This window comes from Cavia porcellus, unplaced genomic scaffold (assembly GCF_034190915.1).
Source record: "Cavia porcellus strain 051 isolate PalLab524CR breed Dunkin Hartley unplaced genomic scaffold, mCavPor4.1 scaffold_44, whole genome shotgun sequence".
Lineage (NCBI taxonomy): Eukaryota > Metazoa > Chordata > Mammalia > Rodentia > Caviidae > Cavia > Cavia porcellus.
Genome location: NW_026947527.1, coordinates 7,045,286 through 7,058,010, shown reverse-complemented (window position 1 = coordinate 7,058,010; position 12,725 = coordinate 7,045,286).

The window sequence follows — 12,725 nt, the reverse complement described above, 5'->3', positions numbered from 1 at the left end:
GTGTGTGTTACACTACATTCACTAGGAGCAGTGAGAAATACATCACGGGGTGGTGCGCATTGTATGGGTGTGTGTTACACTAGATTCACTATTAGCAGTGAGAAAAACATCACGGGGTGGTGCGCATTGTATGGGTGTGTGTTACACTAGATTCACTAGTAGCAGTGAGAAAAACATCACGGGGTGGTGCGCATTGTATGGGTGTGTGTTACATTAGATTCACTAGTAGCAGTGAGAAAAACATCACGGGGTGGTGCGCATTGTATGGGTGTGTGTCACATTAGATTCACTAGTAGGAGTGAGAAAAACATCACGGGGTGGTGCGCATTGTATGGGTGTGGGTTACATTAGATTCACTAGTAGGAGTGAGAAAAACATCACGGGGTGGTGCGCATTGTATGGGTGTGTGTTACATTACATTCACTAGTAGCAGTGTGAAAAACATCACGGGGTGGTGCGCATTGTATGGGTGTGTGTTACATTACATTCACTAGTAGGAGTGAGAACAACATCACGTGGTGGTGCGCATTGTATGGGTGTATGTTACATTAGATTCACTAGTAGGAGTGAGAAAAACATCACGGGGTGGTGCGCATTGTATGGGTGTGTGTTACATTAGATTCACTAGTAGGAGTGAGAAAATCATCACGGGGTGGTGCGCATTGTATGGTTGTGTGTTACATTAGATTCACTAGTAGGAGTGACAAAAACATCACGGGGTGGTGCGCATTGTATGGGTGTGTGTTACATTAGATTCACTAGTAGGAGTGAGAAAAACATCACGGGGTGGTGCGCATTGTATGGGTGTGTGTTACGTTAGATTCACTAGTAGGAGTGAGAAAAACATCACGGGGTGGTGCGCATTGTATGGGTGTGTGTTACGTTAGATTCACTAGTAGGAGTGAGAAAAACATCACGGGGTGGTGCGCATTGTATGGGTGTGTGTTACGTTAGATTCACTAGTAGGAGTGAGAAAAACATCACGGGGTGGTGTGCATTGTATGGGTGTGTGTTACATTAGATTCACTAGTAGGAGTGAGAAAAACATCACGGGCTGGTGCGCCTTGTATGGGTGTGTGTTACATTAGATTCACTAGTAGGAGTGAGAAAAACATCACGGGGTGGTGCGCATTGTATCGGTGTGTGTTACATTAGATTCACTAGTAGGAGTGAGAAAAACATCACGGGGTGGTGCGCATTGTATGGGTGTGTGTTACATTAGATTCACTAGTAGGAGTGAGAAAAACATCACGGGGTGGTGCGCATTGTATGGGTGTGTGTTACATTAGATTCACTAGTAGGAGTGAGAAAAACATCACGGGGTGGTGCGCATTGTATGGGTGTGTGTTACATTAGATTCACTAGTAGGAGTGAGAAAAACATCACGGGGTGGTGCGCATTGTATGGGTGTGTGTTACACTACATTCATTAGTAGCAGTGAGAAAAACATCACGGGGTGGTGCGCATTGTATGGGTGTGTGTTACACTACATTCACTAGGAGCAGTGAGAAATACATCACGGGGTGGTGCGCATTGTATGGGTGTGTGTTACACTAGATTCACTATTAGCAGTGAGAAAAACATCACGGGGTGGTGCGCATTGTATGGGTGTGTGTTACACTAGATTCACTAGTAGCAGTGAGAAAAACATCACGGGGTGGTGCGCATTGTATGGGTGTGTGTTACATTAGATTCACTAGTAGCAGTGAGAAAAACATCACGGGGTGGTGCGCATTGTATGGGTGTGTGTCACATTAGATTCACTAGTAGCAGTGAGAAAAACATCACGGGGTGGTGCGCATTGTATGGGTGTGTGTTACATTAGATTCACTAGTAGCAGTGAGAAAAACATCACGGGGTGGTGCGCATTGTATGGGTGTGTGTTACATTAGATTCACTAGTAGCAGTGAGAAAAACATCACGGGGTGGTTCGCATTGTATGGGTGTGTGTTACACTACATTCACTAGTAGCAGTGAGAAAAACATCACGGGGTGGTGCGCATTGTATGGGTGTGTGTTACGCTACATTCACTAGTAGCAGTGAGAAAAACATCACGGGGTGGTGCGCATTGTATGGGTGTGTGTTACGCTAGATTCACTAGTAGCAGTGAGAAAAACATCACGGGGTGGTGCGCATTGTATGGGTGTGTGTTACGCTAGATTCACTAGTAGCAGTGAGAAAAACATCACGGGGTGGTGCGCATTGTATGGGTGTGTGTTACATTAGATTCACTAGCAGCAGTGAGAAAAACATCACGCGGTGGTGCGCATTGTATGGCTGTGTGTTACATTAGATTCACTAGCAGCAGTGAGAAAAACATCACGGGGTGGTGCGCATTGTATGGGTGTGTGTGACATTAGATTCACTAGCAGCAGTGAGAAAAACATCACGGGGTGGTGCGCATTGTATGGGTGTGTGTTACATTAGATTCACTAGTAGCAGTGAGAAAAACATCACGGGGTGGTGCGCATTGTATGGGTGTGTGTTACATTAGATTCACTAGTAGCAGTGAGAAAAACATCACGGGGTGGTGCGCATTGTATGGGTGTGTGTTACATTAGATTCACTAGTAGCAGTGAGAAAAACATCACGGGGTGGTGCGCATTGTATCGGTGTGTGTTACATTAGATTCACTAGTAGGAGTGAGAAAAACATCACGGGGTGGTGCGCATTGTATGGGTGTGTGTCACATTAGATTCACTAGTAGGAGTGAAAAACACATCACGGGGTGGTGCGCATTGTATGGGTGTGTGTCACATTAGATTCACTAGTAGGAGTGAGAAAAACATCACGGGGTGGTGCGCCTTGTATGGGTGTGTGTCACATTAGATTCACTAGTAGGAGTGAGAAAAACATCACGGTGTGGTGCGCCTTGTATGGGTGTGTGTCACATTACCTTCACTAGTAGGAGTGAGAAAAACATCACGGGGTGGTGCGCCTTGTATGGGTGTGTGTCTCATTAGATTCACTAGTAGGAGTGAGAAAAACATCACGGGGTGGTGCGCCTTGTATGGGTGTGTGTCACATACATTCACTAGTAGGAGTGAGAAAAACATCACGGGGTGGTGCGCTTTGTATGGGTGTGTGTCACATTACCTTCACTAGTAGGAGTGAGAAAAACATCACGGGGTGGTGCGCCTTGTATGGGTGTGTGTCACATTAGATTCACTAGTAGGAGTGAGAAAAACATCACGGGGTGGTGCGCATTGAATGGGTGTGTGTCACATTAGATTCACTAGTAGGAGTGAGAATAACATCACGGGGTGGTGCGCATTGTATGGGTGTGTGTCACATTAGATACACTAGTAGGAGTGAGAAAAACATCACGGGGTGGTGCGCATTGTATGGGTGTGTGTCACATTACATTCACTAGTAAGAGTGAGAAAAACATCACGTGGTGCTGCGCATTGTATGGGTGTGTGTTACATTAGATTCACTAGTAGGAGTGAGAAAAACATCACGGGGTGGTGCGCATTGTATGGGTGTGTGTTACATTACATTCACTAGTAGCAGTGAGAAAAACATCACGGGGTGGTGCACATTGTATGGGTGTGTGTTACATTACATTAACTAGTAGGAGTGAGAAAAACATCACGGGGTGGTGCGCATTGTATGGGTGTGTGTTACATTACATTCACTAGTAGCAGTGAGAAAAACATCACGGGGTGGTGCGCATTGTATGGGTGTGTGTTACATTAGATTCACTAGTAGCAGTTAGAAAAACATCACGGGGTGGTGCGCATTGTATGGGTGTGTGTTACATTAGATTCACTAGTAGCAGTGAGAAAAACATCACGGGGTGGTGCGCATTGTATGAGTGTGTGTTACATTAGATTCACTAGTAGCAGTGAGAAAAACATCACGGGGTGGTGCGCATTGTATGGGTGTGTGTCACATTAGATTCACTAGTACGAGTGAGAAAAACATCACGGGGTGGTGCGCATTGTATGGGTGTGTGTCACATTAGATTCACTAGTAGGAGTGAGAAAAACATCACGGGGTGGTGCGCATTGTATGGGTGTGTGTCACATTAGATTCACTAGTAGGAGTGAGAAAAACATCACGGGGTGGTGCGCCTTGTATGGGTGTGTGTCACATTACATTCACTAGTAGGGGTGAGAAAAACATCACGGGGTGGTGGCCTTGTATGTGTGTGTGTTACATTACATTCACGAGTAGGGGTGAGAAAAACATCACGTGGTGGTGCGCCTTGTATGGGTGTGTGTTACATTACATTCACTAGTAGGGGTGAGAAAAACATCACGGGGTGGTGCGCCTTGTATGGGTGTGTGTTACATTACATTCACTAGTAGGGGTGAGAAAAACATCACGGGGTGGTGCGCCTTGTAGGGGTGTGTGTTACATTACATTCACTAGTAGGAGTGAGAAAAACATCACGGGTTGGTGCGCATTGTATGGGTGTGTGTTACATTAAATTCACTAGTAGGAGTGAGAAAAACATCACGGGTTGGTGCGCATTGTATGGGTGTGTGTTACATCACATTCACTAGTAGGAGTGAGAAAATTATCACCGGGGTGGTGCGCATTGTATGGGTGTGTGTTACATCAGATTCACTAGTAGGAGTGAGAAAAACATCACGGGTGGTGCACATTGTATGGGTGTGTGTTACATTAGATTCACTAGTAGGCGTGAGAAAAACATCACGGGGTGGTGCGCATTGTATGGGTGTGTGTTATATTAGATTCACTAGTAGGAGTGAGAAAAACATCACGGGGTGGTGCGCATTGTATGGGTGTGTGTTACATTAGATTCACTAGTAGCAGTGAGAAAAACATCACGGGGTGGTGCGCATTGTATGGGTGTGTGTTACATTACATCCTCTAGTAGGAGTGAGAAAAACATCACGGGGTGGTGCGCATTGTATGGGTGTGTGTTACATTACATTCACTAGTAAGAGTGAGAAAAACATCACGGGGTGGTGCGCATTGTATGTGTGTGTGTTACATTAGATTCACTAGTAGGAGTGAGAAAAACATCACGGGGTGGTTCGCCTTGTATGGGTGTTTGTTACATTAGATTCACTAGTAGCAGTGAGAAAAACATCACGGGGTGGTGCGCATTGTATGGGTGTGTGTTACATTACATCCTCTAGTAGGAGTGTGTACAAAACATCACGGGGTGGTGTGCATTGTATGGGTGTGTGTTACATTAGATTCACTAATAGGAGTGAGAAAAACATCACGGGGTGGTGCGCTTTGTATGGGTGTGTGTTAGATTAGATTCACTAATAGGAGTGAGAAAAACATCACGGGGTGGTGCGCATTGTATGGGTGAGTGTTACATTAGATTCACTAGTAGGAGTGAGAAAAACATCACGGGGTGGTGCGCATTGTATGGGTGTGTGTTACATTAGATTCACTAGTAGGAGTGAGAAAAACATCACGGGGTGGTGCGCATTGTAAGGGTGTGTGTTACATTAGATTCACTAGTAGGAGTGAGAAAAACATCACGGGGTGGTGCGCATTGTATGGGTGTGTGTTACATTACATTCACTAGTTGCAGTGAGAAAAACATCACGGGGTGGTGCGCATTGTATGGGTGTGTGTTACATTAGATTCACTAGTAGGAGTGAGAAAAACATCACGGGGTGGTGCGCATTGTATGGGTGTGTGTTACATTACATTCACTAGTAGGAGTGAGAAAAACATCACGGGGTGGTGCGCATTGTATGGGTGTGTGTTACATTACATTCACTAGTAACAGTGAGAAAAACATCACGGGGTGGTGCGCATTGTATGGGTGTGTGTTACATTAGATTCACTAGTAGCAGTGAGAAAAACATCACGGGGTGGTGCGCATTGTATGGGTGTGTGTTACATTAGATTCACTAGTAGCAGTGAGAAAAACATCACGTGGTGGGGCGCATTGTATGGGTGTGTGTTACATTAGATTCACTAGTAGCAGTGAGAAAAACATCACGGGGTGGTGCGCATTGTATGGGTGTTTGTTACATTAGATTCACTAGTAGGAGTGAGAAACACATCACGGGGTGGTGCGCATTGTATGGGTGTGTGCCACATGACATTCACTAATAGGAGTGAGAAAAACATCACGGGGTGGTGCGCCTTGTATGGGTGTGTGTTACATTACATTCACTAGTAGGAGTGAGAAAAACATCACGTGGTGGTGCGCCTTGTATGGGTGTGTGTTACATTACATTCACTAGTAGGGGTGAGAAAAACATCACGGGGTGGTGCGCCTTGTATGGGTGTGTGTTACATTAGATTCACTAGTAGGAGTGAGAAAAACATCACGGGTTGGTGCGCATTGTATGGGTGTGTGTTACATTAAATTCACTAGTAGGAGTGAGAAAAACATCACGGGGTGGTGCGCATTGTATGGGTGTGTGTTACATTAGATTCACTAGTAGCAGTGAGAAAAACATCACGGGGTGGTGCGCATTGTATGGGTGTGTGTTACATTAGATTCACTAGTAGCAGTGAGAAAAACATCACGGGGTGGTGCGCATTGTATGGGTGTGTGTTACATTAGATTCACTAGTAGCAGTGAGAAAAACATCACGGGGTGGTGCGCATTGTATGGGTGTGTGTTACATTAGATTCACTAGTAGCAGTGAGAAAAACATCACGGGGTGGTGCGCATTGTATCGGTGTGTGTTACATTAGATTCACTAGTAGGAGTGAGAAAAACATCACGGGGTGGTGCGCATTGTATGGGTGTGTGTCACATTAGATTCACTAGTAGGAGTGAAAAACACATCACGGGGTGGTGCGCATTGTATGGGTGTGTGTCACATTAGATTCACTAGTAGGAGTGAGAAAAACATCACGGGGTGGTGCGCCTTGTATGGGTGTGTGTCACATTAGATTCACTAGTAAGAGTGAGAAAAACATCACGGTGTGGTGCGCCTTGTATGGGTGTGTGTCACATTACCTTCACTAGTAGGAGTGAGAAAAACATCACGGGGTGGTGCGCCTTGTATGGGTGTGTGTCTCATTAGATTCACTAGTAGGAGTGAGAAAAACATCACGGGGTGGTGCGCCTTGTATGGGTGTGTGTCACATACATTCACTAGTAGGAGTGAGAAAAACATCACGGGGTGGTGCGCTTTGTATGGGTGTGTGTCACATTACCTTCACTAGTAGGAGTGAGAAAAACATCACGGGGTGGTGCGCCTTGTATGGGTGTGTGTCACATTAGATTCACTAGTAGGAGTGAGAAAAACATCACGGGGTGGTGCGCATTGAATGGGTGTGTGTCACATTAGATTCACTAGTAGGAGTGAGAAAAACATCACGGGGTGGTGCGCATTGTATGGGTGTGTGTCACATTAGATACACTAGTAGGAGTGAGAAAAACATCACGGGGTGGTGCGCATTGTATGGGTGTGTGTCACATTACATTCACTAGTAAGAGTGAGAAAAACATCACGTGGTGCTGCGCATTGTATGGGTGTGTGTTACATTAGATTCACTAGTAGGAGTGAGAAAAACATCACGGGGTGGTGCGCATTGTATGGGTGTGTGTTACATTACATTCACTAGTAGCAGTGAGAAAAACATCACGGGGTGGTGCACATTGTATGGGTGTGTGTTACATTACATTAACTAGTAGGAGTGAGAAAAACATCACGGGGTGGTGCGCATTGTATGGGTGTGTGTTACATTACATTCACTAGTAGCAGTGAGAAAAACATCACGGGGTGGTGCGCATTGTATGGGTGTGTGTTACATTAGATTCACTAGTAGCAGTTAGAAAAACATCACGGGGTGGTGCGCATTGTATGGGTGTGTGTTACATTAGATTCACTAGTAGCAGTGAGAAAAACATCACGGGGTGGTGCGCATTGTATGAGTGTGTGTTACATTAGATTCACTAGTAGCAGTGAGAAAAACATCACGGGGTGGTGCGCATTGTATGGGTGTGTGTCACATTAGATTCACTAGTACGAGTGAGAAAAACATCACGGGGTGGTGCGCATTGTATGGGTGTGTGTCACATTAGATTCACTAGTAGGAGTGAGAAAAACATCACGGGGTGGTGCGCATTGTATGGGTGTGTGTCACATTAGATTCACTAGTAGGAGTGAGAAAAACATCACGGGGTGGTGCGCCTTGTATGGGTGTGTGTCACATTACATTCACTAGTAGGGGTGAGAAAAACATCACGGGGTGGTGGCCTTGTATGTGTGTGTGTTACATTACATTCACGAGTAGGGGTGAGAAAAACATCACGTGGTGGTGCGCCTTGTATGGGTGTGTGTTACATTACATTCACTAGTAGGGGTGAGAAAAACATCACGGGGTGGTGCGCCTTGTATGGGTGTGTGTTACATTACATTCACTAGTAGGGGTGAGAAAAACATCACGGGGTGGTGCGCCTTGTAGGGGTGTGTGTTACATTACATTCACTAGTAGGAGTGAGAAAAACATCACGGGTTGGTGCGCATTGTATGGGTGTGTGTTACATTAAATTCACTAGTAGGAGTGAGAAAAACATCACGGGTTGGTGCGCATTGTATGGGTGTGTGTTACATCACATTCACTAGTAGGAGTGAGAAAATTATCACCGGGGTGGTGCGCATTGTATGGGTGTGTGTTACATCATATTCACTAGTAGGAGTGAGAAAAACATCACGGGGTGGTGCACATTGTATGGGTGTGTGTTACATTAGATTCACTAGTAGGCGTGAGAAAAACATCACGGGGTGGTGCGCATTGTATGGGTGTGTGTTATATTAGATTCACTAGTAGGAGTGAGAAAAACATCACGGGGTGGTGCGCATTGTATGGGTGTGTGTTACATTAGATTCACTAGTAGCAGTGAGAAAAACATCACGGGGTGGTGCGCATTGTATGGGTGTGTGTTACATTACATCCTCTAGTAGGAGTGAGAAAAACATCACGGGGTGGTGCGCATTGTATGGGTGTGTGTTACATTACATTCACTAGTAAGAGTGAGAAAAACATCACGGGGTGGTGCGCATTGTATGTGTGTGTGTTACATTAGATTCACTAGTAGGAGTGAGAAAAACATCACGGGGTGGTGCGCCTTGTATGGGTGTTTGTTACATTAGATTCACTAGTAGCAGTGAGAAAAACATCACGGGGTGGTGCGCATTGTATGGGTGTGTGTTACATTACATCCTCTAGTAGGAGTGTGTACAAAACATCACGGGGTGTTGCGCATTGTATGGGTGTGTGTTACATTAGATTCACTAATAGGAGTGAGAAAAACATCACGGGGTGGTGCGCATTGTATGGGTGTGTGTTAGATTAGATTCACTAATAGGAGTGAGAAAAACATCACGGTGTGGTGCGCATTGTATGGGTGAGTGTTACATTAGATTCACTAGTAGGAGTGAGAAAAACATCACGGGGTGGTGCGCATTGTATGGGTGTGTGTTACATTAGATTCACTAGTAGGAGTGAGAAAAACATCACGGGGTGGTGCGCATTGTAAGGGTGTGTGTTACATTAGATTCACTAGTAGGAGTGAGAAAAACATCACGGGGTGGTGCGCATTGTATGGGTGTGTGTTACATTACATTCACTAGTTGCAGTGAGAAAAACATCACGGGGTGGTGCGCATTGTATGGGTGTGTGTTACATTAGATTCACTAGTAGGAGTGAGAAAAACATCACGGGGTGGTGCGCATTGTATGGGTGTGTGTTACATTACATTCACTAGTAGGAGTGAGAAAAACATCACGGGGTGGTGCGCATTGTATGGGTGTGTGTTACATTACATTCACTAGTAACAGTGAGAAAAACATCACGGGGTGGTGCGCATTGTATGGGTGTGTGTTACATTAGATTCACTAGTAGCAGTGAGAAAAACATCACGGGGTGGTGCGCATTGTATGGGTGTGTGTTACATTAGATTCACTAGTAGCAGTGAGAAAAACATCACGTTGTGGGGCGCATTGTATGGGTGTGTGTTACATTAGATTCACTAGTAGCAGTGAGAAAAACATCACGGGGTGGTGCGCATTGTATGGGTGTTTGTTACATTAGATTCACTAGTAGGAGTGAGAAACACATCACGGGGTGGTGCGCATTGTATGGGTGTGTGCCACATGACATTCACTAATAGGAGTGAGAAAAACATCACGGGGTGGTGCGCCTTGTATGGGTGTGTGTTACATTACATTCACTAGTAGGAGTGAGAAAAACATCACGTGGTGGTGCGCCTTGTATGGGTGTGTGTTACATTACATTCACTAGTAGGGGTGAGAAAAACATCACGGGTGGTGCGCCTTGTATGGGTGTGTGTTACATTAGATTCACTAGTAGGAGTGAGAAAAACATCACGGGTTGGTGCGCATTGTATGGGTGTGTGTTACATTAAATTCACTAGTAGGAGTGAGAAAAACATCACGGGGTGGTGCGCATTGTATGGGTGTGAGTTACATCACATTCACCAGTAGGAGTGAGAAAATAATCACGGGGTGGTGCGCATTGTATGGGTGTGTGTTACATCACATTCACTAGTAGGAGTGAGAAAAACATCACGGGGTGGTGCGCATTGTATGGGTGTGTGTGACACTAGATTCACTAGTAGGAGTGAGAAAAACATCACGGGGTGGTGCGCATTGTATGGGTGTGTGTTACATTAGATGCACTAGTAGGAGTGAGAAAAACATCACGGGGTGGTGCGCATTGTATGGGTGTGTGTTACATTAGATTCACTAGTAGCAGTGAGAAAAACATCACGGGGTGGTGCGCATTGTATGGGTGTGTGTTACATTAGATTCACTAGTAGCAGTGAGAAAAACATCACGGGGTGGTGCGCATTGTATGGGTGTGTGTTACATTAGATTCACTAGTAGGAGTGAGAAAAACATCACGGGGTGGTGCGCCTTGTATGGGTGTGTGTTACATTAGATTCACTAGTAGGAGTGAGAAAAACATCACGGGGTGGTGCGCATTGTATGGGTGTGTGTTACATTAGATTCACTAGTAGGAGTGAGAAAACATCACGGGGTGTTGCGCATTGTATGGGTTTGTGTTACATTAGATTCACTAGTAGCAGGGAGAAAAACATCACGGGGTGGTGCGCATTGTATGGGTGTGTGTTACATTAGATTCACTAGTAGCAGTGAGAAAAACATCACGGGGTGGTGCGCATTGTATGGGTGTGTGTTACATTAGATTCACTAGTAGCAGTGAGAAAAACATCACGGGGTGGTGCGCATTGTATGGGTGTGTGTTACATTAGATTCACTAGTAGCAGTGAGAAAAACATCACGGGGTGGTGCGCATTGTATGGGTGTGTGTTACATTAGATTCACTAGTAGCAGTGAGAAAAACATCACGGGGTGGTGCGCATTGTATGGGTGTGTGTTACATTAGATTCACTAGTAGCAGTGAGAAAAACATCACGGGGTGGTGCGCATTGTATCGGTGTGTGTTACATTAGATTCACTAGTAGGAGTGAGAAAAACATCACGGGGTGGTGCGCATTGTATGGGTGTGTGTCACATTAGATTCACTAGTAGGAGTGAAAAACACATCACGGGGTGGTGCGCATTGTATGGGTGTGTGTCACATTAGATTCACTAGTAGGAGTGAGAAAAACATCACGGGGTGGTGCGCCTTGTATGGGTGTGTGTCACATTAGATTCACTAGTAGGAGTGAGAAAAACATCACGGTGTGGTGCGCCTTGTATGGGTGTGTGTCACATTACCTTCACTAGTAGGAGTGAGAAAAACATCACGGGGTGGTGCGCCTTGTATGGGTGTGTGTCTCATTAGATTCACTAGTAGGAGTGAGAAAAACATCACGGGGTGGTGCGCCTTGTATGGGTGTGTGTCACATACATTCACTAGTAGGAGTGAGAAAAACATCACGGGGTGGTGCGCTTTGTATGGGTGTGTGTCACATTACCTTCACTAGTAGGAGTGAGAAAAACATCACGGGGTGGTGCGCCTTGTATGGGTGTGTGTCACATTAGATTCACTAGTAGGAGTGAGAAAAACATCACGGGGTGGTGCGCATTGAATGGGTGTGTGTCACATTAGATTCACTAGTAGGAGTGAGAAAAACATCACGGGGTGGTGCGCATTGTATGGGTGTGTGTCACATTAGATACACTAGTAGGAGTGAGAAAAACATCACGGGGTGGTGCGCATTGTATGGGTGTGTGTCACATTACATTCACTAGTAAGAGTGAGAAAAACATCACGTGGTGCTGCGCATTGTATGGGTGTGTGTTACATTAGATTCACTAGTAGGAGTGAGAAAAACATCACGGGGTGGTGCGCATTGTATGGGTGTGTGTTACATTACATTCACTAGTAGCAGTGAGAAAAACATCACGGGGTGGTGCACATTGTATGGGTGTGTGTTACATTACATTAACTAGTAGGAGTGAGAAAAACATCACGGGTTGGTGCGCATTGTATGGGTGTGTGTTACATTACATTCACTAGTAGGAGTGAGATAAACATCACGGGGTGGTGCGCCTTGTATGGGTGTGTGTTACATTAGATTCACTAGTAGGAGTGAGAAAAACATCACGGGGTGGTGCGCCTTGTATGGGTGTGTGTTACATTAGATTCACTAGTAGGAGTGAGAAAAACATCACGGGGTGGTGCGCATTGTATGGGTGTGTGTTACATTACATTCACTAGTAACAGTGAGAAAAACATCACGGGGTGGTGCGCATTGTATGGGTGTGTGTTACATTAGATTCACTAGTAGCAGTGAGAAAAACATCACGGGGTGGTGCGCATTGTA